Source organism: Carcharodon carcharias, chromosome 11, assembly GCF_017639515.1.
Source record: "Carcharodon carcharias isolate sCarCar2 chromosome 11, sCarCar2.pri, whole genome shotgun sequence".
NCBI lineage: Eukaryota > Metazoa > Chordata > Chondrichthyes > Lamniformes > Lamnidae > Carcharodon > Carcharodon carcharias.
Genome location: NC_054477.1, coordinates 8,685,563 through 8,710,414, shown reverse-complemented (window position 1 = coordinate 8,710,414; position 24,852 = coordinate 8,685,563). Strand labels below are relative to the sequence as shown.

General features: G+C 45.9%; 1 protein-coding gene across 3 annotated transcripts in view; it reads right to left on the bottom strand.

Moving 5' to 3' along the window:
- Positions 1 to 24,852, bottom strand: part of LOC121284491 (cGMP-dependent 3',5'-cyclic phosphodiesterase) — a 401,388-nt gene that overhangs the window by 346,932 nt on the left and 29,604 nt on the right. The window lies entirely within an intron of this gene.

Below are 24,852 nucleotides of genomic sequence, written 5' to 3'. Positions count from 1 at the left end.
ACCGATAATGGAAGCTTTGGCTACTCACACTAGATGAGTTCTGTCGCTTTGAAGAAAGCACAACTGCTGGAAAGAGCATACCATCTCTATCTTCCCAATTCGCCACCCTCCCCCCCACACCACCCCCCCAACAACAGACCACAGCCATCACTTAAACAACGACTGTTCTTCTCCATGGCTGACTGTTAATGTCAATTGGCCCGAGGAAGGAAAGGGAGGGGAACATAACTATAGAATAACAGGATTGTTACAGCAGGAGGTTATTCGGCCCATTGTGTCTGTGCTGGCTCTTTATCGGAGCAATGTACCTAGTGCCACTCCCCTGCTTGTTCCCCGTAACCCTGCACATTCTTCCTTTTCAGATAATAATCCAAGTCCCTTTTGAAAGCCTCTATTCAACCTGTCTCCCCAACACACCCAGGCAGCGCATTCCAGATCCTGACCACTCGCTGTGTGAGACAGTTCCTCCTCATGTTGCCATTGTTTCTTTTACCAATTAACTTAAATCTGTGTCCTCTGGTTCTCAATCCTTCCACCAATGGGAATATTTTGTTCCCTATCCACTCTGATCTTCATCACCAGGGCTAGGGATTCCATGACAGCTGCTTTCCGAACAGCTAAGGGATATAAAAGTAACGTCAAATCCCCCTCCTGACACAACATGCTCCAAAACAAGAGCACGGACGGGACAGAGGATGAAAGAGTTTAGTGTGCCCAGCAGCCATCTTGTCTCATGGCTTCTCACCGACAGCTATTGGTTTATTACCGCTCTCTCCAGCCCTTATTTGGGAAGTGCTCGGGGGGGGTGAGGCAGTCTTGTGGCACAGTGGGTAGCATCCCTACCCCTGGGCCAGACAGATCCAGGTTCAAATCCCTCTTCAGGACTTGATGGTTGGCCAGGGAAGGTGCTTTCATAACCTGGCCAAACAGGTTGATTATCAGCCTGTAAATCCTTCCAATACCCCTGATGGTTAGAGAGGGAGAGTTTATGGGTTAGCTATACTGCAGGAGGTAGTATAATCATAAACCACTCCATGGTGGCCAATGCCCTCTTAGGTCCTGGTACCTGAAGGAGGTAGAGTCATGAGGGCAGGTCACAGAATTGTTATAGTGTTGAAGGAGGCCATTCAGCCCATCATGTCTACACCAAATCTCTGAAAGAGCAACTCCTTTAGTGCCACTCCCCTGTCTTCTCCCTGTAGCCCTGCGCATTGTTCCTTTTCAGATCACAGTCAAATTCCCTTTTTAAACGCCTAGATTGAACCTGCCTCCAGCACACTCACAGGCAGTGCATTCCAGATCCTTCCGTCCGATGGAAGGTCTGATCAGGCCAATTCCTGGGATGAAGGGGTTTGTCTTATGGAGAAAGGTTGAGCAGTAACAGAGCGGTGTTAAGAGTTACCTGCACAGCAATAGGACTGGAGAAATGCATAGACTGGAGCATGTGGTGGGAGGAGTGGGGGTGTGTGGGGGATCTGGGGGGAGGGGTTTGGGGGAGTGGGGTGCAGGGTTAACCCTTTCCTTCAGGGGCCGTTAGTAGAATTGTTGGGTCCCTCCCAACACTGCCATTTTGATTTTCCCTGATGGAAGGGGAGGTAGTCCAGGGTTTTATCAAATTCAATTTCACTCGTTCCAGCCTCTGGGGGTGTGTTTGAACCCAAGCCATTTCACAGAATCTCACAGTGCTGAAGAGGCCCTTCGGCCCATCGAGTCTGCATCAACACGTGAGAAACACCTGACCTACCTACCTAACCCCATTTACCAGCACTTGGCCCATAGCCTTGAATGTTATGATGGTGCCAAGTGCTCATCCAGGTACTTTTTAAAGGATGTGAGGCAACCCACCTCCACCACCCTCCCAGACAGCGCATTCCAGACCGTCACCACCCTCTGGGTGAAAAAGTTTTTCCTCACATCCCCCTAAACCTCCTGCCCCTCACCTTGAACTTATGCCCCCTTGTGACTGACCCTTTAACTAAGGGGAACAGCTGCTCCCTATCCACCCTGTGCATGCCCCTCATAATCTTGTACACCTCGATCAGGTCGCCCCTCAGTCTTCTCTGCTCCAACGAAAACAACCCAAGTCTATCCAACCTCTCTTCGTTTCTTAAATGTTTCATCCCAGGCAACATCCTGGTGAATCTCCTCTGCACCCGCTCCAGTGCAATCACATCCTTCCTATAATGTGGTGAGCAGAACTGCACACAGTACTCCAGCTGTGGCCTCACCAAGGTTCTATACAACTCCAACATGACCTCCCTACTTTTGTAACCTATGCCTCAATTGATAAAGGCAAGTGACCCATATGCCTTTTGATTGTAACGGGAGAGGTGAGGGGGCCCTCGGGGTCCTGGCTTCTGGCTTCAGAGTGGGACTGGGTGCCAAGCCCTGCCTAACACAGGGCATTCACTGCGGGGCACTAGCACCCCACCAGCAGAGGTCTTCGACCCAGGAGGGCTCCGGGCAGGGGATTCAGTCAGCCGGGGGTGGGGGTGGGGGGGGGGGAGGTGGGGGACCCCCTCGGAACAGGAGTCAAAGTCCTGAACATGCGGGAGGGTTCGACACCCAACCTGGAGCACAGGCTGGAGGAGAAGGAGGCACCAGAGTCCCCCATGAAGAGGGAGAGACAGAGCAGGACAGTAGACAGGGGCTGGGGGCCAGGAGCCAGGGAGGGGAGCTAGACACCTGAAATCGAAAGCAAAATCCTGCGGATGCTGGAAATCCGAAATAAAAAGCTCGGGGGAAAGAGTCGTAAGGACTCGAAACGCTCACCCTGTTTCACCGAATGCTGCCAGACCTGCTGAGATTTCCCAGCGTTTTCTGTTTTTATGCGAGATGGAGACCTAATCAGTCCCCTGAGTCTGAGGAGCCTGACGGAGAGGGAAGCAGGAAGGAGCAGGGCAGCAGAACAAGCCTGGCGAGTCGCTGCGTTGAGGAGCCAAAGCCCCGAATTGGGCAGAGGTCCGGAGCATCAGCAGCGGATACTCTCTGTGAATAGTTTGTTTCTTGGATTTACGCTTTCCCTTAACAGTTTATGTAGTTTTGATGCTGGTGGAATAGAGGAATCTTTGTTTTTTTTAAATTTTCATGCAATACACGTGCTTAAATCCCACACAACACGTTTAAGGCACATTAACATCACCATTGGAAACTGGGAGTACTGGCAGGCAGTCTATCAGAATGTCCGCAGAGAGCAGCTTATACCTGTTTTAAGACAGACTGCTCACAGTAGCTCCCCTCCTGAGAGACAAGATGCCATATCGAGGGTCAATATTTACCAGATTTAATTTGGGCTGCCATTGTTTATCCTCTAGCAGTAATCATAACGTCTGCTAAACTTTACACCGACTGACCTGAGATACAGAATAACTAACCCTGTAAAGCAAAGTCTGTTGTCTGCAGTTTTCAGGTCATCGTCACTGGTACAAAGCAATGAAACTTCCTTGCTGATGGGACAAAGGGAAATATAACCTAATATCAAGGTCAGGCCCCTCAGCGGAGAGAGTTAGAAAATAAACTCCTTTGCATAAAAGGGTGACAAAATTGTGGGATATTCTCTTCCACGTAAAGAAGTGGAGGGGCTCAATTAAGCAGATTATGTCAGAGATTGATAGACTTTTGCTCAACGACAAGAACCAAAGTGGGAAGACAGAGTTAGAATACAGAACAGACGTGATATCGTTGAAGATAGAACAGGCTAGAGGGGCTGAATGGTCTCCTCTTGTTCTTATGTCCTTGACTGTATGGTGGGACCTCCTCCACCACAACGACTGCAGGGGCTGAAGGGGCAACTAGAAAAGGCCATAATTGTCAATTTTGCCAGCTACTCCCACATCCTAAAACTATACCAGGCGTCCATCCAAATATGCTAAAAGTAATGGTGTCAGCTCCTCCCAATGGGCTGGTGACTAATGGCACCAACTGGCGTGGTGCAAAGCCACATGGCCAGGAAGTCCCAGGCCTGAACCTTGCCATTAGCTCAAGCTGTGTGTAAATCACTGAAGGCAGCAGGACCAGCTGAGAGTGCAATTTGATAAAGCGCATAGTATCCTCGACTTTATTAATCAGGGTGTAGAGTAGAAGAGCAAGGAGGTTATGTTGAACCTGTATGTAACACGGGTTCAGCCTCCGCTGGAGTATTGTGTCCAGTTCTGGGCACCGCACTGTAGGAAGGATGCGAAGGCATTGGAGAGAGTGCAGGAAAGATTCACGAGAATGGTTCCAGGGATGAGGAACTTCAGTGACGAAGATAGATTGGACAAGTTACTTGGAGAAGAGAAGGCTGAGCGAAGATTTGGTGGGGGGTATTCAAAATCATGAGGGGTCTGGACTGAGTGGATAGGGAGAAACTGTTCCCCTTCATGAAAGGATAAAGAACGAGAGGGCACAGATTTAAAGTAATTGTCAAATGAAGTAAATTTGAAAGGAGAAAATACTTTTTTACACAGCGAGCAGTTAGGATCTGGAATGTTCTGCCCGAGAATATGGCCGAGGCAAGTTCAACCGAGGCAGTCAAAAGGGAATTAGACGGTTACCTGAAAAGGAAGAATGTGCAGGGTTATGGGGAGATGCTGGGGAGAATGGCACTCAGTAAATTGCTCATTGGGAGAGCCGGTGCAGACGTGATGGGCTGAACGGCCTCCTTCTGCACTGAAACAATTGTGACTCTGTGATTCTGAGAGATTGTTCATGAGAAAAGAAAATGAGAGAGAGAGAGAGAGAACATGAGAGAGAGAAAATGAGAGAGAGAATGAGAGAGAATGTGAGAGATTACTAATGTGGGAGAGAATGTGAGAGATTGCTAATGAGAGAGAGTAAGAGAGAATGAGAGGGAGAGAGAGAGAATGTGGGAGAGAGGAACGTGAGTCTAAGGAAGACTAAAAAATTATAGCCAGTGCCTCTGCAATTTCCACTCTCACTTCTCAGTATTCTTGGATTTATCTCATCCGGTCCCAGTGCTATATCAACTGTAAGTGCAGGTAACTTATCCAATACCTCCTCCTTTTCAAGTTTAAGCCTAATTTATTTGCCTAAATGATCACTGTCCCCTAAATGTCCTCCTAATGATGGTTGACCTACTTGGCTCACCTCATTCCCAAGAATCAGGTCTAGCAGCACCTCCTTCCTCGCTGAATTGGATAAATACTGCTGTAGGAAGTTCTCCTGAACACACTCTAGGCACTCATGCCCCCCTCGGCCCTTTATGTTACTACCAACCGAGTCTATAATTGGATAATTATAGTCATCCACTATAACTAGTCTACAGTTTTGCAACTCTGTGCTCTTTGCTTGCAAATTTGTTCCTCTACCTCCTTCCCACTAGTTGGTAGACTATAGACTACACCGAACATAGAAACATAGAAAAATAGGAGCAGGAGTAGGTCGTTCAGCCCTTCGAGCCTGCTCTGCCATTCAGTATGATCATGGCTGATCCTCTATCTCAACACCATACTCCCGCTCTTTCCTCATACCCCTTGATGCCTTTAGAGTCTAGAAATCTATCTATTTCCTTCTTAAATATTTTCAGTCACTTGGCCCCCACAGCCTCTGTGGTAGAGAATTCCACAGGTTCACCACCCTCTGAGTGAAGAGGTTTCTCCTCATCTCAGTCCTAAATGGTCAACCACGTACCCTGAGACTGTGGCCCCTTGTCCTAGTTCCCCCCATCCCTGTATCCAGTCTGTCCATCCCTGTCAGAATTTTATATGTTTCAATGAGATCCCCTCTCATTCTTCTAAGCTCCAGTGAATACAGACCTAATCGACCCAATCTCTCCTCATACGACAATCCTTCCATCCAAGGAATCAGCCTGGTGAACCTTCGCTGCACTCCCTCTTAAGGCAAGTATATCCTTTCTTAGGTAAGGAGACAAAAACTGCACACAATGCTCCAAGTGTGGTCTCACCAATGCCCTGTACATCTGCAGTAACACATCCTTGCTTCTGAACTAAAGTCTTCTCGCAATGAAGGCCAACTTACCATTTGCCTTCCTAACTGCTTGCTGACCCTGCACGCTTGCTTTCAGTGATTGGTGTACAAGGGCACCCAGGTCCCTCTGTATATCAACATTTCCCAATCTATCACCATTTAAATAATACTCTATCATTCTGTTTTTCCTACCAAAGTGGATAACTTCACACTTAACCACGTTATACTGCATCTGCCATGTATTTGGCCACTCACTCAACCTGTCTAAATCATCTTGAAACCTCTTAACATCCTCCTCACCACTCACAATCCCACCTAGTTTCATGTCATCAGCAAATTTCAAAATATTACATTTGGTTCTCTTACCCAAATCATTCATACATGTATATTGTGAATAGCTGGGGCCCAAGCACTGATCCCTGCGGTACCCGAGTCAACACCTGCCTCTCTGAAAAAACCCATTTATTCCTACTCTTCTTTCCTATCTGCTAACCAGCTCTCAATCTATGTCAATATGTTACCCCTAATTCCACGTGCTTGAATTTTACACACTAACTTCTTATGTGGCACATTATCAAAAGCTTTCTGAAAATCCAACTACACCACATCCACTGGTTCTCCCTTATCTATTCTGTTAGTGACGTCCTCAAAAAACTCCAGTAGGTTTGTCAAACATGATTTCCCTTTCATAAATCCATGTTGACTTTGTCTAATCCCGTTTTTCTAAGTCCCGTAAATTTTCTAAGTGTCCTACATCCTTTATAATAGACTCTAGTATTTTCCCTGCTACTGATGTTAGGCTAACCAATTTGTAATTCCTTGTTTTCTCCCTCCCTCCCTCCCTTTTTTAGTAGTGGGGTTACATTTGCCACCCTCTAATCTGCCAGGACTGTTCCAGAATCTACAGAATTTTGGAAGGTGGCAACCAACACATCCACTATTTCCATGGCCACCTCCTCTAGTACCCTGGAAGTAGATTACCAGGCCCTGGGGATTTATCGGCTTTCAGTCCCATTAATTTCTCCAGTACTGTTTTTTTAGTAATCCTAATTTCCCTCAATTTCTCCTTGGTTCCCTAGCATTTTTGGAAGTTATTTGTGTCTTCCTCCACGAAAACAGAACTAAAGTACTTCTTTAATTGCTCTGCCATTTCCTTGTTCTCTGTTATAACTTCTCCTGTTTGACTGTAAGGGACCTACATTTGTCTTCACTACTCTTTTCCTTTTTACATATTTATAGAAACTTTTACAGCCCACTTTTATGATCCTTGCAAATTTACTCTCTTGCTCTATTATTCCCCTCTTAATCTCTTGGTCCTCCTTTGCTGAATTCTAAACTGTTCCCAATCCTCAGGCTTGCTACTTTTTCCAGCAACTTTATACGACTCCTGTTTGGGCCTAATACTATCCTTAATTTCTTTTAGTAACCATGTTAGGGCCACTTTTCCTGTTGTGTTTTGTGCCAGAAAGGAACGTATAACTGTTGCAAAGCATACATTCGTTCCTTAAATATTAGTCATTGCCTATCCACCTATTTAATGAAGTTCACCAACCTATCTTAGCCAACCCACACCTTGTACCTTCGTAGTTTCCTTTGTTTAAATTTAGGACCCTAGTTTTGGATCGGAATATTTCATTTTCCATCCTAATGAAGAATTCTATCACGTTATGGTCACTGTTCCCTAAAGGACCCCGCACAACAAGATTATTAATTAAACTCTTCTCATTGCACCATACCAAATCTACATCACATACACGCTCCAGGAATTCATCCACCACAGTATTATTGCTAATTTGTATTTGCCTAAACTATATGTAGATTTTAGACACCCCTGATTATTATAGCACCCTTGTTAAATGCGTCTCCAATGTCCTGTTTAATGTTGTCTACCTTACCATGGCTGTTTGGAGGCCTAAAGACAACTCCCACTAATGTGTTCCGCCCCTTGTTGTTTCTTAGCTCCACCCAGGCTGATTCTACATCTAGATTTTTGAAGCCAATATCCTCTCTCACTATCGCATTGATTTCATCCTTAACTATCAATGCCACCCCACCTCCTTTTCCTTTTTGCCTGTCAGTGTAATGCGATGTATTTGTACCTTTTTTTGGTCCTTAGAGCTAGCCAAATAGATTCTGTCCTTGATCCCTCTGGGACACCTTCTTTCTCCTGCACTGCGATGCTCTCCTTAATCAATAACGCCACCCCTCCCCCTTTACTACCTTTCCGATCTTTCCTGACTACCTTGTATCCATGGATACATGCTCTGCTTCGAACCAGGTCTTTGTTATAGCCACAACATCATACTTCCAAATATCTTTCACAATTTCTCACTTTCTCTCTCTCTCGTTCTCTTTCTCATTAGCACAACACACTACACCATATAGACTGCAGCAGTTCAATAAGGCAGCTCATCACCACTTTCTCAAGGGCAATTAGGGATGGGCAATAAATGCTGGCCTAGCCAGCGACGCCCACATCCCATGAATGAATAAAAAAATCTCTCTCTCTCTCTCCCTAATTAGCTGTCTGTTTCGTTTAATGTCTCACTTTCTCTCTGTCTCTCATTAGCTATCTCTTTTTCTCTCTCTCTCTCTCTCTCTCTCTATCTCTCTATCACACCCCACTCCCTGGTTCAGTCACGTTCCACTGCTGTTTAGACAATGCCATTGCATGTCTGATCAGGCTTTAAAATGAGCTGACACTCAGTCAGACTACAGGCAACCAGCTCTCAACAGCCACCGAGCCCTGTAGCTCGTTACAGTCAGAGGGAAACTCAACCTGCACGCAGTGCGGGGGAGGGGAATCGGAAAGGGTTGGGCGGGGGGGAGGAGGGTTTTCAGCAAAAGCATAGAATCTGGCCCATTGTGTCTGCGCTGGTCCCCCATGAAGGAGCAATTCACCTGGCTCCACTCCCCCACCTTCTCCCTGTCACCCTGCACATTCTTCCTTTCCAGATAACAGCCTAATTCTCTCTGGAAAGCCTCGATTGAATCTGCCTCCACCACACTCTGAGGCAGCGCATTCCAGATCCTTAACTACTCGCGGCGTGAAAAAGCATCTCCTCACTGTCTCCATTGCTTCTCTTGCCGATTACCTTAAATCTGGGCCCTCTGGTTCTCGATCCTTCCACCAATGGGAATGGTTTCTCTCTCTCTGCCCTGTCCAGACCCCTCATGATTGTGAACACCTCGATCTCTCCTCTCAACCTTCCCTTCTCCAAGGGAATGTACTCTGCCCAGAAATGAACGCAGGCAGATACCAATTCCAGTTACAATTTCTTTGACTACTGGAGAACGTCAACAGGAATGAACCACAACAACAACAACAATTTGCATTTATATAGCACCCTTAATAGAATAAAACATCCAGGCGCTACACAGGAATGAGTGTCAAACAAAATTTGACACCAAACCACAGATGACCAAAAGCTTGGTCAAAGAGGTCGGTTCTAAGGAGCACCTTAAAGGAGGAGAGAGAGAGGCGAAGAGGATTAGGGAGGGAATCCCAGAGCTCAGGGCCCAGGCAACTGAAGGCACAGCCGCCGATGGTAGAGAGATTATAATCAAGAGGCCAGATTTGGAGAAGTGCAGAGATCTCAGAGGGTCGTGGGGCTGCAGGAGATCACAGAAATCGATCGTGACTATTGTGATGACAGCAGGGCAAACTGGATCAAACAAGACTCACTGCAGGAATTCATCCCCCTCCCCCCACCCCACAACCGATTTCTGTGATCTCCTGCAGCCCCACGACCCTCTGAGATCTCTGCACCCCACCACCACCACCACCACGATACCACTGTTCCGCTCGTTTGCAGGTGAATGGGGTGGATTATGAACTGGTATTGGGCCATGCTCAGCTCCCTCTCTGAATTGTGTAAGTGAGAGATGCCGTTACCCTTGGCAACAACATTGACACCACCTCCCACTGTAAAGCGTAATTGTTGACATTTTATCCATGAACATTGGTGGGGATGGATGGGTGGGGGTGAGACGTTCAGAGGATGGCGCAGCATGCCAGGGGTGGGGAAGGGTATGTGAAAAGGATTCACATTAACACATGACTTAGAAGAGAGGACAGTAATATCAGAATTCTGGAGCGTTATAGCTCTTCAGGCAATAACACTGTCTGAAATCTATGTGATGGCTGGAGAGGAGACCGGCACAGACATTGAGGGAGAGAGAGAGAGAGAGAGGGAGGGAAAGAGAGATGGAGAGAGAGAGAGACAGAAAAAGCAGAGCAGAGACACACACATACACAGAGAGAAGGCAAAGCATAGAAAGAGATGATGAGGACTCAGAGAAAAGCAGTGAGGCAGTCAGGCACGAGGGAGAGGGGGGGACAGAAACAGACGCAGAGAGAAACAGTGAGAAAGGGAGAGACAGAGAGACAGAGAGACACCAGAGAAAGAGAAAAACAGAAAGAGAGAGAGAGAGAAATAGAGAGACAGAGACAGGAATGTGCAGGCAGATACATCGACAAAATGGCAGATATTACAAAAAGGTAGACATCCACAAAAAGAGCAACACAGAGAGACAAACGCTCAGGCAAAACAGGTGGTGAAAGAGGCAGAGGGAGAGAAAAGTAAAACTAGATGGAGATACCCAGGCAGGAAAAGGCAAAAAAAGCATGTATTACTCTAAGATCTTGCAGCCTTAACTCCAGTTGCCTGTCTACCCACCAAACCCTTGATTCCCTTGTCGATCAAGAATCTGTCTAACTCAGCCTTGAATATATTCCATGACCAGCCTCCACTGCTCTCCGGGGGAGAGAGTTCTAAAGACAAACAACTCTCTAAGAGAAGGAACTCCTCCTCATCTCCACCTTAATTGGGACACCCCTTATTTTGAAACTCTGCCCCCTAGTTCTAGATTCCCCCACAAGGGGAAACATTCTCTCAGCATCCACACTGTCAAACCCCCTCAGAACCTTACATGTTTCAATAAGGTTCCCTCTCATTCTTCTGAACTCCAATGGAGTTCATCCTTTCTTCATGGGATAACCCCTTCATCCCACAAATCAGCTGAGCTAACCTTCTCTGAATTGCTTCCTAGCCAAGTCTATCCCTCCTTAAATAAGGAGACCAAAGCTGTACACAGTATCTAGGTGTCGTCTCACCAATGCCCTGTACAGTTGTAGCAAGACTGCCCTACTTTTATACTGCATCCCCCTTTGCAATAAAGATCAACATTCCATTTTCCTTCCTAATCACTTGCTGTGCCAGCATGCTGACGTTTTGTGATTCATGTACAAGGACACCTAGATCCCTCTGCACTGCAGTATTCTGCCGTCTCTCCCTATTTAAATAATATTCTGCTTTTCTATTCTTCCTGCCAAAGTGGACAACCTCACATTTTCCCACATTGTATTCCATCTGCCAAATTTTTGCCCACTCACTTCACCTATCTATATCCCTTTGCATAGTCTTTGGGCCAGATTTTCAAAATTGAGGAGGGAGGATCAAGTGGGGAAATTTCCCAACTCGGGAAACCCAATTCCTTTAAAAGGGCCCCCATCATCTGGCAAAACAGATTGGAGAAACAATGGGTGGCCATCTGTTTCTGTTGATACAGTTCACAGATGGCCTCATTCTGTCTGCTTGGCTGAGCATCAAGACTCACTAATGGATATGAGTGGACATGTGGGTTGCAGGGAGGCCATGGAAGGAGCTTGAAGGGAGCATGGAAGGGACATGGAAAGAGCATAAGGTGCATAGAGGGTGCATGGGAAAAACCTTTTAAAAATACCTTTCAAAAGGTTCCTGTGGCAAGTAATATTCGCACCACACAAGTGTCAGGCAATGACCATCTCCAACAAGAGAGAATCCAACCATCACCCCTTGACATTCAATGGCATTACCATCACTGAATCCCCCACTATCAACATCCTGGGGGTTACCATTAACCAGAAAATGAACTGGACTAGCCATATAAATACTGTGGCTACAAGAGCAGGTCAGAGGCTAGGAATTGCGTGATGAGTAACTCACCTCCTGACTCCCCAAAACCTGTCCACCATCCACAACACAAGTCAGGAGTGTGATGAAATACTCTCCACTTGCCTGGATGAGTGCAGCTCTCGCAACACTCAAGAAGCTCAACACCATCCAGGACAAAGCAGCCGCTTGATTGGCACCTCATCCACAAACATTCACTCCCTCCACCACCAATGCACAATAACAGCAGTGTGTACCATCTACAAGATGCATTGCAGCAACTCACCAAGACTCCTTAGACAGCACCTTCCAAACCCATGACCACTACCATCTAGAAGCTCAAGGGCAGCAGACACATGGGAACACCACCAGCTGGAAGTTCCCCTCCAAGTCAGTCACCATCCTGACTTGGAAATATATCGCCATTCCTTCACTGTCGCTGGGTCAAAATCCTGGAACTCCCTCCCTAACAGCACTGTGGGTGTACCTACACCACAGGGACTGCAGCGGTTCAAGAAGGCAGCTCACCATCACCTTCTCAAGGGGCAATTAGGGATGGGCAATAAATGCTGGCCCAGCCAGCGGTGCCCACATCCTGTGAATGAATTTTTTGAAAATTCAGACTATGGTGCACAACTCCTCCAAGGGACCTCAAACAACTTGTCCTGAAGATGTTGGCCCAGCTCCAAGAAACCTGCGGGGTTGGTGGTGGTGCATGAGGTGCCAAACCCCCACAATGGAACTGACCAGGTCAGGAGGGCAGGGTGCGGGTTCACTAACCATGCCCTTATCCCACACTGGAAACAATTGCCCACAATGGGCATGAGGGTGGGTATCCCACAATCAGGTCCCACACACCATTTTTTAAAGGTCTCTGCAATCAACCCAACTCCCCAAAAATCTGGCCCTTTGAATTCTCCGCACAACTTGCTTTCCTCCCTATCTTTCCATCATCAGCAAGTGTGGTTACAATACCCTCGGCCCCTTCCTCCAAGTCATTAATATAGATCATAAACAGTTAAGGCCCCAGCTCTGATCCCTGTGCCAATCCCCTCATTACAGTTTGCCAACCTGAAAATGACCCTTTATCCCAACTCTGTTTTCTAATAGTTACCCAATCCTCTATCCATGCTAATATATCACCCCCAACACCGTAAAATCTTATCTTGTGTGGTACCCTTTTCTGTGGTACCTTATTGAATGCCTTTTGGAAATCCAAATACACTACATCTACTGGCTCCCCTTCATTTCCCCTACTGGTTACATCCTCAAAGAGATCTAATAAGATTGTCAAATATGATTTCCTTGTCATAAAAACATGTTGATTCTGCCTGATTGTATGATGATTTTATAAATGTCCCCCCACAACCTTAGGATGTCCCAAATCTCTTGACACCCAATGAAGTACTTTTGAAGTGTAGTCACTCGCATAGGGTAGAATATGAAAAGGCCAATTTTGACAGGCCTTAACAAAGAGGTACAAAGCATTTAAAGCACAGTTGACCCTGTTGGCTGTGCCAACAATAACACTGTATGAAAACTGTATTCAAACCACAACAAAAGGATCATTATGGATGTACTTTCACCACATAAACCGTAAGGAAACAAGAAGACAGCTCACCACCACATGCTGAAGATAATTAGGGATGGGAAATATATGCTGGGCTTACCAGGGAAACTCCCATTCAGTGAATGAATAAAAAAAGTTTCTCTTTGTTGTCTTCATTTTTTTTTAAACTTATTTCCTAATCTTTTCACATTCCCCTTAACCATCCTTTAATTTGCTATCCATCTACTTAGAGTATGCATTTTTCATTAGTTTCAGTTTTGCCCATATTTATTTACTCCCTCCTGGTGTCATTACTGAACATTTTCTTCTTGCTTTTTACTGAGGTAGATTTCTCCTGGGTTCCATTGATAAGCATTTTAAACATTTTTCCCATTGTTGTTCTCTTTCTTTCTTTGCCAGTCATTTTTTCCAGCTTATTTTTGCTAACTACATTTTCATCCCATTAAAATTAGCAACAGTGGTAAATCAATTTACCACTTTGGGCTTTGTCTTACCTAAGCACGTCTCAATCTTTTCCTTAAATCTTATCATGTTGTGATCGCTAATGCCTAGATGCTCCCCAGACTTTACTTCTCCTATCTGTTCTAATTTTTCATATTGCTAGAATCCAGAAGCCTCTCTTTTTAGAGTTTCTACATACTGGATAAGAAAGGAGTTCTGTACACATTGCCCCACAATTAGATGCTGGGTCATTTAACACCATGATCACGGCAGATCCCTTTTATCACAAGATCACAGAATGTTACAGCGCAGAAGGAGGCCATTCAGCCCATCATATCTGCACCAGCTCTCCGAATGAGCACTATGGCTTAGTGCCATCCTCCTGCCTTTTCCCCACAACCTTGCACATTGTTTCTATTTAAATAATCATCTAATATCCTCTTGAATGCCTCAGTTGAACCTGCCTCCATCATACTTCCAGGCCGTGCATTCCAGACCTGAACCCACTCACTTATTGAAAAAGTTTTTGCTCACATCACATTTGCTTCTTTTGCGAGTCACTTTAAACCTGTGCCCTCTCATTCTCGATCCTTTTCCAAGCAGGAACAGCTTCTCCCTATCTACTCTGTCCTAATGATTTTGAACATCTCTATCAGATCTCCTCTCAACCTTCTCTTCTCCAAGGAGAACTGTCCCAACCTCTCCAATCTATCTTCATAACTGAAGTTTCTCATTCCTAAAACCATTCTTGTAAACCTCTTCTGCACTCTCTGTAATGTGTTCACATCCTTCCTATAGTGTGGCGCCCAGAACAGTACACAATACTCCAGCTGAGCTCTAACTAGTGTCCTGTATAAGTTCGGCATATATCTGTCATGACAACCCATAAGGATTCTGTTTCTAGCCTCCAGTCAGTTATGTCCCTTTATTCTACTGCCATTGCTATCTCTAATTAGTACAGCTACCTCACCCTTCCTTCCCAATCCTTTCTGATTATGTTTTAACCAGCAACATTTAAAATATTGAATATATTTAGAAAACAGGAGGTGATCTCAATGAAACATATAAAATCCTGACCCATCTTTACAGAGTGGATCAGCAGTAAGGCTGGAGAGTCTAGAACTAGGGGTCACAGTCTCAGAATAAGAGGCCAGCCATTTAGGACAGAGATGAGGAGAAACCTCTTCACTCAGAGGATCGTGAATCTTTGGAATTCTGTACCACGGAAAGATGTGGAGGCTGAGTTATTGAGTATATTCAAAACAGAGGCTAATAGGGAATTAGGGGATATGAGGATGGTGAGGGAAGCTTGAGGAGGATAAGCAGTGACCTTCCTGAATGTTGGAGCAGGCTCATGGGGCGAAATAGCTACTCCAGTTCCGAAGGTAGATGGTGGCATGGTGGTCACGTCACTGGGCTACTAATCCAGAGGCCAAGCTAATGTTCTGGGGATGTGGGTTCGAATCCAGCAACGACAGCTGGTGGAATTTAAATTCAATTAATAAATCTGGAATATAAAGCTAGTCTCAGTCATGATGACCAGGAAACTCTCATTGAGTATTGTAAAAACCCATCTGGTTCACTAATGTCCCTTTAGGGAAGGAAATCTGCTGTCCTTACCTGGTCTGGCCTACGTGTGACTCCAGACCCACAGCAATGTGCTTGACTCTTAACTGCCCCCTGAAATAGCCTAGTAATCAATTCATATGAACTTACAAATGAGGCCCCTTGAACCTGCTCTGCCATTCAATTAGATCATGGCTGATCTGTCCGTGGTCTCAACTCCACATTCCTCCTACCCCTCATAACCTTTGACTCCCTTATTAGTCAAGAATCTATCTGCCTCTGCCTTAAAAATATTCAATGACCCCGCCTCCACCACCTTCTGGGGCAGGGGGTTTCAAAGTCGCACAACCCTCTGAGAGAAAACATTCTTTTCATCTCCATCTACTCAGGTATTAAATACGCTGGTGTTAATTTTCCAAAATTCACTAGATTCTGGAAAGGTTCCATCAGACTGGAAATCAGCAAATATAACCCCTCTATTCAGGAAGGGAGGGAGGGAGGCAGAAGACAGGAAACTATAGGCCAGTTAGCTTGATGTCTGCTGTGGGGAAGTTGTTGGAATCAATCTTCAAGGAGGTTATAGCTGGGCGCTTAAAACAACTGAAGGTAATTGGGAAGAATCAGCATGATTTTGTGATTAATTATTTTACTGGAGTTCTTTGAAGGAGTAACATATGCAGTGGATAAAGGGGACCTTGTAAACGTACTGCACTTGGATTTCCAGAAGACATTTGATAAGGTGCCACATCAAAGATTATTATGGAAAATAAAGGCGCATGGTGTAGTGGGTAACATATTAACCTGGATAGAAGATTGGCTGGCTGGCAGAAAGCAAAGAGTATGCATAAATGGGTCTTTTTCTGATTGGCAGGATATGACGAGTGGAGTCCCACAGGGATCTGTACTGGGGCCTCAACTTTTTACAATTTAGATCAATAACTTAGATGAGGGGAGTGAAGACATGGTAGCTAAATTTGCAGATGACACAAAGATAGGTAGGAAAGTATGTTGTGAAGAGGACATGAGGAGGTTGCAGATGGATATAGATAGGTTGAGTGAGTGGGCAAAGATCTGGCAAATGGAGTTTAATGTGGAAAAATGTGATGTTGTTCATTTTGGCAGGAAGAATAAAATAGCAGAGTATAATTTAAATGGTGAACAACTGCAGAATCCCGAGGAGCAGAGGAATCTAGGTGCTCTGGTACATGAGTCACAAAAAGTTAGTATGCAGGTACAGCAAGTAATTAAGAAGGCTAATTGAATGCTGTCCTTTATTTCGAGAGGGATTGAACATAAAAGTAAGGATGTTATGCTTCAGTTATACAGGGCATTGGTGAGACCTCGAATACTGTGTGCAGTTTTGGTCTCCTTATTTAAGGAAGGATGTAAATGCATTAGAGGCGGTTCAGGGGAGGTTTACTAAATTGATACCTGGAATGAATGGGTTGTCTTATGAGGAAAGGTTGGACAGACTGGGCTTGTTTCCACTGGAGTTTAGAAGAGTGAGGGGTGATTTGATTGAAGTATACAAGATCCTGAACGGCCTTGACAAGGTGGATGTGGAAAGGATGTTTCCTCTTGTGGGTGAGTCCAGAACTAGGGGGCACTGTTTTAAAATTAGGGGTCGCCCTTTTAGGACAGAGATGAGGAGAATTTTTTTCTCTCTGAGGGTTGTGCGACTTTGGAATTCTCTGCCTCAGAAGGCGGTGGAGGTGGGGTCATTGATTATTTTTAAGGCAGATTCTTGTTAGGCAAGGGGATCAAAGGGGGTAGATGGGAATGTGAAAATCGAAACACAAACAGATCAGCCATGATCTTATTGAATGGTGGAGCAGACTCAAGGGGCCAAATGGCCTACTTCTGCTCCTGTTTTGTATGTTTGTATTTTAAATGGGAGACCCCTTATTTTTAAACTGTGTCCCCTAGTTCTAGTCTCTCCCACAAGAGGAAACATCTTTTCAGCACCCACCCTGTCAAGTCCCCTCAGGGTCTTTCTTATATGCTTCAGTCTCAATCTTCTAAACTCCAGGTCCAGCTTGTCCAACCTTTCCTCATAAAGTAACTCCGCCATCCCAGGTATCAGTCTTTGAACTGTTCCTAACACAATTATAGCCTTTACTAAATAAGGAGACCAAACTGTGCACAGTACTCCAGATGTGGCCTCACCAATTCCCTATACAACACTCGCAAAATATCCCTACTTTGAAATTCCATTCCCCTTGCAATAAACACCAACATCCCATTTGCCTTCCTAATCACTGGCTGTACCTGCACACTAACTTTATGTGATTCGTGTACTAAGACAGCCAGATCCCTCGGTACCTCAGGATTCTGCAATCTCTCTCCATTTAAATAATATGCTGCTTTTCTATTCTTCCTACCAAAGTGGACGAGCTCACACTTTCTCACATTATACTCCATCTGCCAAATTTTTGCCCCCTCACTTAATCTATCTATGCCACTTTGCAGACTCCTCATGTCCTCTTCACACCTTACTTCCCTTGCCTATCTTTGTCTCGCCAGCAAACCTAGCCACCATCTATTCAGTTCCTTCCTCCGGGTCATTGATATAAATTGCAAACTGTTGAGGCTCCAGCACTGAAGGGACTCCATCCAGTTCAAGGGTAATTAGGAACAGGCAACAGCTGCTGGTCTTCCAGCAATACCTACATCCCACGATAGAAGAAAATGATTCTATTGCAAGTCCCATTTTCTATTCAGTCATCCCTAAATCCCTATCCATCCGGCTCCTCTCTATGGATTGTTATCTTGATTTCCCCCCATTTTATTCTGGGGCTATTGTATGTGCTTTGTTAAAGCATTTTAATTCAGCCTTGGTGGTTGCCTCTTTGACCTCAGCTTTGACAATCTTTTCTTTTAAGCTTCTTGCGTTTTTAACCGGTATTTGAGCATTAATGTCACCCTTGTTTCTTACACACAGAACAAATGGAAACCACAATAAGGCTGGAACGGTTTCTGAAAGAATTTCAGGCTCATTAACTTCAAGGAGGGGCTCAGATCATTCAGAAATTCCTACCATCAGATTAGCAACTTTAAACCTGAGATCGATAGAAGTTTGCCTGCCAGGGGCACAGAAAGGAATGAAAGGACGTTGAAGCCAAAGCTGATGGATGACGAGTTAAGATATTTTTGTCCAATATTCATCCCTGGCCTATAGCTCCCAAGAGTCCCCTCTGCCCTTAGTCATTTGCTAATGATCAAGCCTGTTCTTCAAGTTAATGGGCCCGAGAATCTCTTGGAAATAATCCCAATTAGGAAGCTATCACAAACAGCAACGTGACAATGACCAGATAATCAGCTTTTCCATCATGTTGGATGTTGGCTGAGGGATATTGGCCCAGGTCTCTGCTGACAACTCCCCTCCTCTTCTATGCAATAGTGGCTGTGGTTTCTTATAGGTCAGTTGTGAGCACCCTGTGGCCCTCAGGCCGCATGTGGCCCATCAGGGTTCTGAGTGCGGACTGCGAGACATTTTGTTGACTGTTGCCCACGCGCAGGGTTGACAGATTCCACTGGTTTCTGCCCAGATAGTTTTTTCCTACCAGTATTACTAAAGTGATACACACGCAAAGCAAGGACACGGGAAGTGAGGTGCGGACTGGTTGCACACAACATTGACTGTGAGAGTCGTGCACTTCCTCTACGTACAATCGAAGTGCTGCTTTGGTTCAATCGGCATGGCCCACAAATTCTAATTCATGGGGTCATAGTTCGTTCACATGCCCAATTTCAATCTCGCGGCCCAGTGGGATGGAGGGCCACTCATGCAACCCACTCACAAGCCAAGTTTACCCATCACTGATATGGGTCCACCTTGATCATGGATGGTCTGGAGGCCAGGATAATAGGAGCACAAGTACCTCAGAGGATTCTGACACTGCAGCAGATTGCAGAGATAGGAAGGGGCGAGGCCATGGAGGGATTTAAAAATAAGAATAAAAGGTTACAATCAAGGCATTGCTTAGCTGGGAGGCAACGTAGGCCATCAAACACAGTGGGTGATAGAAGGGTGAGGCTTGGTGAGGGTTAGGCCAGTTAGCTTAACATCGGGTCATTGGAAAAATGTTAGAGTCTATTATAAAGGATATAATTTAGAAATGCACAATATAATCAAGCAGAGTCAGTATGGCTTCATGAAGGGGAAATCATGCCTGACAAATTTATTAGAATTCTTTGAGGAGGTAACAAGCAGGATAGATAAAGGGGAACCAGTAAATGTAACATATTTGGATTTCCAAAAGGCATTCGATAAGGTACCGCACCTAAGGCTACTTAGTAAGATAAGAGCTAATGGTGTTGGGGGTAGTATATTAGCATGGATAGAGGACTGGCTAACTAATAGAAGACAGGGAGTTGGGATAAGGGGGGCATTTTCAGGGTGGCAACCTGTAACTAGTGGAGTGCCACAGGGATCAGTGCTGGGACCACTTATTTACAATATATGTTAATGACTTGGATGAGGGAAGTGAATGTACTATCACCAAGATTGTTGATGACACAAAAATAGGTGGGAAGGCAAGTGGTGAGTCTACAGAGGGATAAAGACAGTTTAAGTGAGTGGGCAAAATCTTTGCAAATGGAATATAATGTGGGAAAATGCGAGGTAATGCATTTTGGCAGGAAGGATAGAGGAGCTGAATATTATTTAAATGGAGAAAGACTGAAGAAAGCTGCAGCACAGAGGGATTAGGGGGTCCTCATGCATGAGTCACAAAAAGCTAACATAGGAAGGTGTGGTCAAACCGGGTCAGAGGCTGCAGACAGGTGGAGAAGGACGAGGGGGGAAAGTTTACCTGTGTCACAGTCACACAGGATGTCATTTGGGACTTTGATAAGAGCCGTTTCGGGATTGTGAGAGGGGCAGGAACCTGATTGGAGGGATTCAAACATGGAGTTCCAGGAAAGATGGGAACGGATTTGGGAGGTGACAACACGCTCAAGGAGTTTGAAAGGGAGGTTGAAAATGAGACAAGAGTTTGCAGGACCCAGGCTTAGAAAGGGAGGGGTTGCCAAGGCGAATTGCAAAAACCATTTTGCTGCACAAAGCCTTGGAATTGACCCAGGGCACTTACCAGTCAATGCCAATATTGGCTAGTTACTGGATCCGTCCACTGGGTTTAACAGAGAGCTCAATGTATGACAGTGCCAGCCGTGCCTCACTAGCTAACACGCTCACCTCCAAGACAGAAGGTTGTGGGTTCAAACCCCACTGAAGAAACTTCGGCACAAAATTAAGTCTGCCATTTCAATGCGCTACCAAGGGACTGCTTTTCAGATGTGGCATGACACTGAGGCCCCATCTGGCCTGTCAAGTGGATGTAAAAGAGTCCATGATTCCAGTCCTCCCTGGTGCTGATGGCTGATAAAGCACTCCCATTGACCCAGGAACTCAAAAAACCCCAACACACGTGTCTGAAAATACCGTAGTCCCGACTGGATCACACGCTACACCCTACAAACTGACCCACCTCTCGACAAGACACTGCCTCCTGGTTGGCTGCAAACATCACCAACCTGGGAACTGTCCGGAGTGGTGAACTCCCAGGGTTCAACCTTCCACCGCAAGTCTGGGCACCCCCAGCGACTGCTTGAGGACGGGGCCAAGGAAGGTGTGGCCATTTGCTCTGCAGTTGGAACATGAGGAATTGTGGTTGTGGCTGTCCAAGACAGGCCAGTGCCCACATACTGAACTCCTGCCCTGAGAGATCCATTCATGATGGCAACTCAACCCTTCATACTGAAGCCATGGGCAGGATTATCAACCTTGACATCAAACTATAACTGCTCTCTCCCCCCCACACCACCGCCCCCCCACCCCCAACCAGCCATACAAATAAAATAAAAACAAATCACTAAATCAGGTTATCTGGCCATTGGCGATATTGCTGGCTGTGGGAGGTGGTGTTGTAGTGGTATTGTCACTGGACAGGGTAAACCCAGAGGCAATGCTTAGGACCCGGGTTTGAATCCCACCATGGCAAATGGTGGAATTTGAATTCAATAAAGATCTAGAATGATGACCAGGAAACCATTGCTGATTGTTGTAAAAACCCCTCTGGGGAGGGAATCTGCCACCCTTACCTGGTCTGGCCTACAACAACAGCAATGTGGTTGGCTCTGAAATGGCTGAGCAAGGCAAAGGGGTGAGGCAACAAACGCTAGCTAAGAAGTCAACTCAGTTGTACCCAACAGCTACAGGCCAGTCGAATCATGTGGACTGCACACCACCATCTTCTCAAGGGGCAATAAAGGAGAGGCAATAAATAAAAAAGAATATATTTTTAAAATTCCAACTTTGGGACATCCTGAGGTTGTTGAGGCCATTGTGAAAGGTGCAAAATAGAAGCCAGTCCTGTCTTTGCTGGAGCTAAGAGGCCATACCAATTGTTACGACTATTGGAAGGTTCATGGTTTCCATGGTGAAATCCTAAAGACACAACTGAACAGTCGATCGCACTGTGCTCAGGGTGGAGTCCCATGTTGAAACGTTTCCCCCATCTTCACTCAATATTTAACTACTCCCTGCCCCCGGTGTACAGCAGGTGCCAGGATGGAGATTGCTGTTTTAGAGAGAAGTCAAAACATATAAACCAGCCAGCGTTCCTGTCAATCAGTAGCTGGCTGCTGCACTCACTATGTTAAAGGTACCAATGCAACTTCCTCTTGTTGTATATCTAAGATGGCGCATTGAGTTTTTTTTTAATTCATTGTTATGTGACTGTCGCTGGCTGGGCCCAGCATTTATTGCCCATCCCTAATTGCCCCTTGAGATGGTGGTGGTGAGCTGCCTTCTTGAACCGCTGCAGTTCACATGGTTGTAGCAGTTTGATATAACTGCGTGGTTTGTGAGGCCATTTCAGAGGGCATTTAAGAGTCAGCCACGTTGCTGTGGGTCTGGAGTCACACTGATGTAGCCAGACCAGGTAGGGGATGGGAGATTTCCCTCCCTAAAGGGCATTGGTGAACCAGATGGGTTGCTACAACAATCGGCAATGGTTTATAGTCATCTTCAGACGTTTAATTCCAGATTGTTTTTTATTGGATTCAAATTCCACCATCGGCCATGGTGGGATTCGAACCCAGGTCTCCAGAGCATTACCCTGGGCCTCAGGAATACTAGCCCAGGAATAATAGTGGCAATACCACTACCAATACCATCCCCCACCCCCCTGAAATAATGCAGTTGGGAGCAGTAAGTGGCAAAGGATTCGGTGAAGATAAAGTAAAATGAGCATTTATGTAGCACTTTTCACAATGTCAGGAAGTACCAACACACCTTGCAACCAATGAAGTATTTTTGATGTGTAGTCATCTTTGTAATGGAAATACAGCAGCCAGTTTGCGCACAGCAAGCTCCCACAAACAGCAATATGATAATATAAACACAGAAACTAGGATGAGTAGGCCATTCGGCCCTTCGAGCCTGCTCTGCCATTCATTATGATCATGACTGATCATCCCACTCAATAGCCTGCTCCTGCTTTCTCCCCATACCCTTTGATCCATTTCACCCCAAGAGCTATACCTAACTCCTTCTCGAAAGCATACAATGTTTTGACCTCAAATACTTTCTGTGGTAACGAATTCCACAGGCCCACCACTCTCTGGGTGAAGAAATTTCTCCTCATCTCAGTCCTAAATGGTCTACCCCATATCCTCAGACTGTGACCCCTGGTTCTGGACTCCCCCACCATCGGGAACATCCTTCCTGCATCTACCCTGTCTGGTCCTGTTAGAATTTTATAGGTTTCTATGAGATCCCCCTCATTCTTCTGAACTCCAGCGAATATAATCCTAATCGACTCAATCTCTCCTCATATGTCAGTCCCACCATCCCAGGAATCAGTCGGGTAAACCTTCGCTGCACTCCCTCTATAGCAAGAACATCCTTCCTCAGATAAGGAGACCAAAACTGCACACAATATTCCAGGTGTGGTCTCACCAAGGCCCTGTATAATTGCAGCAAGACATCCCTGTTCTTGTACTCGAACCTTCTGGCAATGAAGGCCAACATACCATTTGCCTTCTTTACCGACTGCTGCACCTGCATGCTTACCTTCAGCGACTGGTATACAAGGACACCCAGGTCTCATTGCACATTCCCCTCTCTCAATTTATAGCCATTCAGATAATCTGCCTTCCTGTTTTTGCTACCAAAGTGGATAACCTCACATTTATCCACATTATAGTGCATCTGCCACACATTTGCCCACTCACTTAGCTTGTCCAAATCACACTGAAGCATCTCTGCATCCTCCTCACAGCTCACCCTCCCACCCAGCTGTCATCTGCAAACTGAATGTGGGTTTCGCTGGCTGGGCCAGCCTTTATTACCCATCCCTAGTTGCCCCTTGAGAAGGTGGTGGTGAGCTGCCTTCTTGAACCACTGCAGTCCATGTGGTGTAGGTACACCCACAGTGCTGTTAGGGAGGGAGTTCCAGGATTTTGACGCAGCGACAGTGAAGGAACGTCGATATATTTCCAAGTCAGGAGTGACTAGGAGGTGGTGGTGTTCCCATGTGTCTGCTGCCCTTGTCCTTCTAGATGGTGGTGATCATGGATTTGGAAGATCCTGTCTAAGGAGCCTTGGCTGTTTGTTAATAATGCTGGCTGAGTGATAAATATTGTCCAGGACACCGGGACAGAACTACCCAGCTCTTCTTCAAATTAGTATCACGGCACATTTTACATCCACCTGAGAGGGTTGACAGGGACTCACTTTAGTGTCTCATCCAAAAAGCAATGCAGCACTCCATCAGTACTGTCAATGGAATGTCAGCCTCAATGTTGTGCTCTCAAGTCTCTGGAGTAGAAGTAGAACCCATGACCTCCTGACACGACAGTAAGAGTGCTTAACCCACTGAGCCACAGCAGAGTGGGTAAAACTGTGGCAGACGGAGTTCAGTAAGGAATAAGTGTGCAGTCATCCACTTTTGGGCAGAAGAATGTTGGATTAATTCCTGTCGTCTGCGAATCCAGTACAATGGTGGTTAACCTGACAGTTAGAGCGAGGCCGTTTAGTGTTAATGTCAGGAAGCACAGTCGGAGGGTCAGTAATGAGGGACTGCTGCACTGTCAGAGGGTCAGTACTGGGGGAGTGCTGCACTGTCAGAGGGTCAGTACTGAGGGAGTACTGCATTGTCGAAGGGTCAGTACTGAGGGAGTGCTGCATTGTCAGAGGGTCAGTACTGAGGGAATGCTGCACTGTCGGAGGGTCAGTACTGGGGGAGTGCTGCATTGTCGGAGGGTCAGTACTGAGGGAGTGCTGCACTGTCGGAGGGTCAGTACTGAGGGACTGCTGCACTGTTGGAGGGTCAGTACTGGGGGAGTGCTGCATTGTCAGAGGGTCAGTACTGAGAGGTGCTGGGCTGTTGGAGGGTCAGTGCTGAGGAA